Source organism: Bubalus kerabau, chromosome 4 (genome assembly GCF_029407905.1).
Source record: "Bubalus kerabau isolate K-KA32 ecotype Philippines breed swamp buffalo chromosome 4, PCC_UOA_SB_1v2, whole genome shotgun sequence".
NCBI lineage: Eukaryota > Metazoa > Chordata > Mammalia > Artiodactyla > Bovidae > Bubalus > Bubalus kerabau.
In genome coordinates, this window is record NC_073627.1 from 28,897,684 (window position 1) to 28,903,683 (window position 6,000).

A 6,000-nucleotide genomic window follows, 5' to 3' on the forward strand; every position below is an offset into this window, starting at 1 on the left:
TGATTGAAGTCCAGAGACGTGCCTGAAAATTGATGGAGCTTCTGAGTCATGTGACTTTCCCCCAAAAAGAACCTCCACCACCCCATCCCCCATAGAATTCAGTGCACACACAGATCACCTTGTTCCAATTAGGGACTGAGCTATTAATACTTCAGGTTGGGTTCCAGGTTTGTGAGGGCTGCTCTGTTCATGGTTTTCTCTGATTTACAGAACAGTCTTCCAGAGACTGCAATGAGAATCTGGGCCGTTGCTCCTCAGGAAGCAGGACAGTTCATTGTTTGGCCTAATCTCTAAGCAGACTCAGGCTTCCTTGATGGTGAAAACTTGATGAACCACAAAAGATGCTGGGATTCTTGGCTTCCAGAGAAGAATTCAATCCAGGGCCAGTGACGAGGCTTGATCACTCAGAGCTTTTGTGTAATAAAGTTTTATTAAAGTATAAAAATGGAGAAGGAAATGGCAACCCACTCCAGTATTCTTGCCTGGAGAATCCCATGGACAGAGGAACCTGACAGGCTACAGTCCACGGGATCACAAGAGTTGGACACGACTTAGCGACTAAACCACCATAAAAGTATAAAAGAGACAGAGAAAGCTTCTGACATAGACATAAGAAGGGGGCAGAAAGAGTGCCACCCCCACCCCAACTAGTCTTTAGCCGGATGTTATATAGCTACTAGCAAGCTGTTAATTATAGAAAGGAGATGTCTCAAAACTCAGAGTGGCACCAGGCCCCTCACCCTAACATGTGTTTTGAGATAACATTGGCACCTGATGAGTCATCCTGGGCCATAAAATGATTGACATGAATCCTGAAGAAAGGCAAGTGTCCAAGTAAATATATAGTTTCATTAACATATTAGAAGAACGATATATGAGTAAAACATACAGATTTGTTGAGACCTTAATCAGTTCTGAGTCTGAAGCGGAACCAACTTGAAGAAAGACAGAATCTAGGGTAAATACATAGTTCATTAACTTCAGTTCAGTTCAGTCACTCAGTCGTGTCCAACTCTTTGTAACCCCATGAATCGCAGCACGCCAGGCCTCCCTGTCCATTACCAACACCCGGAGTTTACCTAAACTCAGTCCATTGAGTCAGTGATGCCACCCAGCCATCTAATCCTCTGTTGTCCCCTTCTCCTCCTGCTCCCAATCCCTCCCAGCATCAGGGTCTTTTCCAATGAGTCAACTCTTTGCATGAGGTGGCCAAAGTATTGGAGTTTCAGCTTCAGCATCAGTCCTTCCAATGAACATCCAGGGCTGATCTCCTTTAGGATGGACTGGTTGGATCTCCTTGTAGTCCAAGGGACTCTCAAGAGTCTTCTCCAACACCACAGTTCAAAAACATCAATTCTTCAGCACTCAGCTTTCTTCACAGTCCAGCTCTCACATCCATACATGACTACTGGAAAAACCATAGCCTTGACTAGACAGACCTTTGTTGGCAAAGTAATATCCCTGCTTTTCAATATGCTATCTAGGTTGGTCATAACCTTCCTTCCAAGGAGTAAGCATCTTTTAATTTCATGGCTGCAGTCACCATCTGCAGTGATTTTGGAGCCCAGAAAAATAAAGTCTGACACCGTTTCCACTGATTCCCCATCTATTTCCCATGAAGTGATGGGACCAGATGCCAGGATCTTAGTTTTCTGAATGTTGAGCTTTAAGCCAACTTTTTCACTCTCCTCTTTCACTTTCATCAAGAGGCTTTTTAGTTCCTCCTCACTTTCTGCCAAAAGGGTGGTGTCATCTGCATATCTGAGGTTATCGATATTTCTCCCAGCGATCTTGATTCCATCTTGTGCTTATTCCAGCCCAGCGTTTCTCATGATGTACTCTGCATATAAGTTAAATAAGCAGGGTGACAATATACAGCCTTGATGTACTCCTTTTCCTATTTGGAACCAGTCTGTTGTTCCATGTCCAGTTCTAACTGTTCTAGCCTGAAAACATTTCCATAGGAAAAACTCATCGGTTAGCTCGAGGTTTGAGAAAAGTTAAGTTCAGGTGGAGCCAGGTGTCATCAGAGCAACAACATTTTAAGAATTTTGTGTTGTTAAAATGTTAAGAGAAACCTCCTTTTAAATTAATATAGAGAAGGGGGAAATCTAACACTTGTTTGTTTCCTCCTGCCGCTTAAGAGAAAGATAAAAAATGTCGGACACTTGCAGCCTATTTCCTCTGTTTGGAGACCCCTAGCCTTCTTGCCTGTTACCCTCTTATTAACTCAGTTGGTAAAGAATCTGCCCTCAATAAGGGAGACCTGGGTTCAGTCTCCTAGAGAAGGGAAAGCCTACCCACTCCAATATTCTGGCCTGGTGAATTCCATGGACTACACAGCCGCAAAGAGTCACAAAAATTCACAAAGAGTTGGACACGACTGAGTGACTTCCACTAAGCAGACTACAGAACACTAGGCTTGGACTGGTGTTTTCTTCTTCCCTGGAACCTCTTTTTATTTAAAATTTATTAAATCTAAATATTATTGAGATAAAATTAATATATAATATTATGTAAGTGTTGGTATACAAAGGGGTGATTGCCTGCATACCTACATTGTAACATGACCATAGCTTTAAAATTTAAAAAAAAAATTTAATGTTTATTTATTTATTTATTGGCTGTGCTGGGTCTTAGTTGCTGTGCGCAGGCTTTCTCTGTAGTTGTGCCCGGCAGGGGCTACTCCTTATGGCAGTGTGGAAGTTTCTCTTTGCAGGGGCTTCTCTTGTTTTGGAGTGCGAGCTCTACAGCAAGGCTCAGTAGTTGTGGCACATGGGCTTTGCTGCCCCGCAGCATGTGAGATCTTCCCAGACCAGGAATTGAGCCCCTGTCCCCTACATTAGCCGACATTACCACTGGGCCACCAAGGAAGTCCAAAAGCATGGTTTTCTTGTGCTCACTTCAGCAGCACATATATTAAAGCAAGGCTTTCTTAATTTCTAGTTGTAAAAATTTGTTGTCAATGTATGAAAGTACAATTAGTATTTGTATATTAAATTTGTGTTCTGTAAGTTCCTTGAAATCGTTCAATAGTTTTCACAATTTTTTAATGGAGACAGTCTTTTTTCTTCCTTTTTTGAAAAAAATGTACATATTTACTCAAGCTGTGCCAGGTTGTACTTGCAGCACTGGGATCTCTAGTTGTGGCTTGTGGGATCTGGTTCCCTGACAGGTCTAGAACCCAGGCCCCTGCATCGGGAGCATGGAGTCTCAGCCCCTGGACCACCAACGAAGTCCCTCTTCTTCCTTTCTGATTTGGATATACTTTGTTTATTTTCCTTGCCTAATTGCTCTGGCTAAAACACCAGTTGCCATGTTGCATAACATCCTTGCATTGCTCCTCATCTTAGAAGACACGCTTTTAGCTTTTCACTGTGGAGTATGACATTACCTTTCAGCTTATAAAATGTTCCTTGATTGTGTTGTGAAATATTCCCTCAGTGCCTTTTGTGTGTGTGTGTGTGGCAGGGCTGAAGGGGGGATGCCACACAGCTTGTAGGATCTCAATTCCCTAAACCTAGGCCCCAGCAGTGAAAGCCAGGAATCCTAACCACTAGGCTACCAGGGAACTCCCTCTCTGTACTCATTTTGAAAAGAGTTTACCATGACTGTACGTGGAATTTTGTCAAATGCTGTTGCTGAATCTGTTGAGATGATCAGGTGGAATCCCCATCGCTTGATCATGGTAGATGGTCCATGCAATTGAAAAGGAAAAGTTAAAATTTTACCTGTTTCTCCTGCCTCTGTAACTCAGCTTGCTCCTTGCAAAATCTGGATCACATAGGTCACGTAGTCTCAGAAAGTGGAGACTTATAGTACTAGGAACTGGAGCTTATCTCACTCACCCTTGTCCCGCTCTTTGCAATTGCCCAGTCCCTGCAAACCTACTTAATCATGCCTGTCCGTGTAAAGGTCAGGCATCCCCCTCCTCATCTTGATCAATGCTCCCACACACATGAAACCCCTTAGTTTAAACCAGCCTATTAGCAGCTAGTGTGGCCCACTGTAGTCTTTCTATAAAATCTCTGTAACACCTTTGTTTGGGGCTCAGAGCTTGGAGTGAACTCCTCTGGGCCCACAGGCATAATAAACCTGAGTTCTCCAACTCTCTGAACGTGGTGCTTGGTTTCTCAAGTACTGGTTTCTGCAATATTTCTGGGGCCCCAGTGAGATTCCAACCACGCTGGCCCTTGAGCCGCCAGACTGGTGGCTTGGCCAGGTCGGAGTGGAGGAGCTCCAAGACGAACAAGGAGGTGTGCCACCTAACAGTATTCCGGATTCTCTTTTGGACCAGCTTTCCAACTGTCCGGATGGCCGAGCACCAGCAAGACTCATTGGACAGATGGACCAACTCACCAGGAAGGACCACAGGATAAGGTAAGGCCCTGGGGCCAGTCCCCAGTCAGGACCTACCCCAATTGGTAGAAGAGGAGACTGATCACCTCCTTGGGCTCCCAGGAAGGGAACATCAGATAGGGAGACCTGGGGACTTGGGAAAAAGGGAGATATTGTGATAACCTCTGAGTGATTGATTGTGTATGCATGATTAGCTGACTGAAGGAAGTGAAAGTGAGCTCCACAGTCCTCGGACTATAGAGCCTGAGAGGGTCCAAAACCTGCGGTTCTGTGACGGCCTCATAAGATTAAAGGTGGCACCAGTCTCTGGGGGATTTGATCCCTCCCTGCAAGGCTGGTCCGGGTCAGGGGTTTATACTGATCTGCCAATGCTAAGAGGTGTCTTAAATCTCCCTCGGGAGAGTGTCCAGGCGGACAAAAAATGAATGTGAATGTGTGCAGCCTGATTCCCTTGCACTTTAGCCTCGATTGTGTGGCTTCATGGCCTTTTTGCAGCTATAGAGTCCTAGAGGGCCCTAACTTGTGGTTCCATGGTGACCTCATATGGCTCAAGAAGGTGTTTGCCTCTGGGGGACCCAGTCCCCCTGTGCAAGACAGATCCATATCAGGGGTTTATACTGATCTGCCAATGCTAAGAGGCACCTAAGCTCCCCCCAGGGACATGGCCAAGCAGGCACCTGAATGGGCTCCTCTTTTGAGGGACACCCACCCTTGTTTGTCTTTGTGCCACCAACTCAGGGCAGGATACACAGGGAGGGAGAAATTATTGATTAGTGGTTATTCTGTCGACTGATGCCTTGAGCTGAAATCTAAGAGATTAGGTTTTCCTCAAAACCCTGCCAGGTAGATTACATTTGTCAACATGGGGGGAAGTTCCTCTAAGCCAACAGTTTTAGATCGCATGATAAAAACTTTAAGAAGGGATTTGTAGGAGATTACGGAGTCAAGATGACCCCCAGGAATCTTTGTAACTTCTATGAGCTTGATTGGCCATCCTTTAACGTTGGATGGCTGCCAGAGGGCACGCTTGACTTGCCTGCCGTCCAAGCAGTACACCAGGTAGTCACTGGGACTCCAGGACATCCAGATCAGTTTCCACACATAGACTCCTGTCTTCTAATAGCACAGACCCTGCCCCCATGGGCAAGATTTTGCATGAACAGACAGAGACAGAGTAGGGTATTTGTGGCCCAACCACTCAGAAAAAAGAAAGAAGGGGAAAAACCTATATCCCAGGGAGATCCAGTAGAGGACCCACTACTGCCCCTGCCATACGTTCCCCTGACTCCACAAGCCCCAGCACAGTCAGCGCTGGACCCATTGCCAGACAGTCCACCCCACTCCTTGTCCCCCGCACCAACTCATGAGCAAGACTCCAGCCTCAAGCCAGTAGGTAAGCCGCTCCGCTCAGCCAAACAATCTAGCCATCAGGCCGCGGCCCGTCAGATGCCACTGCGAGAAACTCAAGGTCCTCAACAAGTGAACAAGGATGGCTCAGTCCAGCCTGGTCGCTCCATCTCTATTACCAGCCCTTCAGCACTACTGGTCTCCTAAACTGGAAACACCATAACCCAGCGTACTCTGGCTATGATTGACCTCCTAGAGTCCATTTTCCACACCCATCAATCTACATGGGATGGC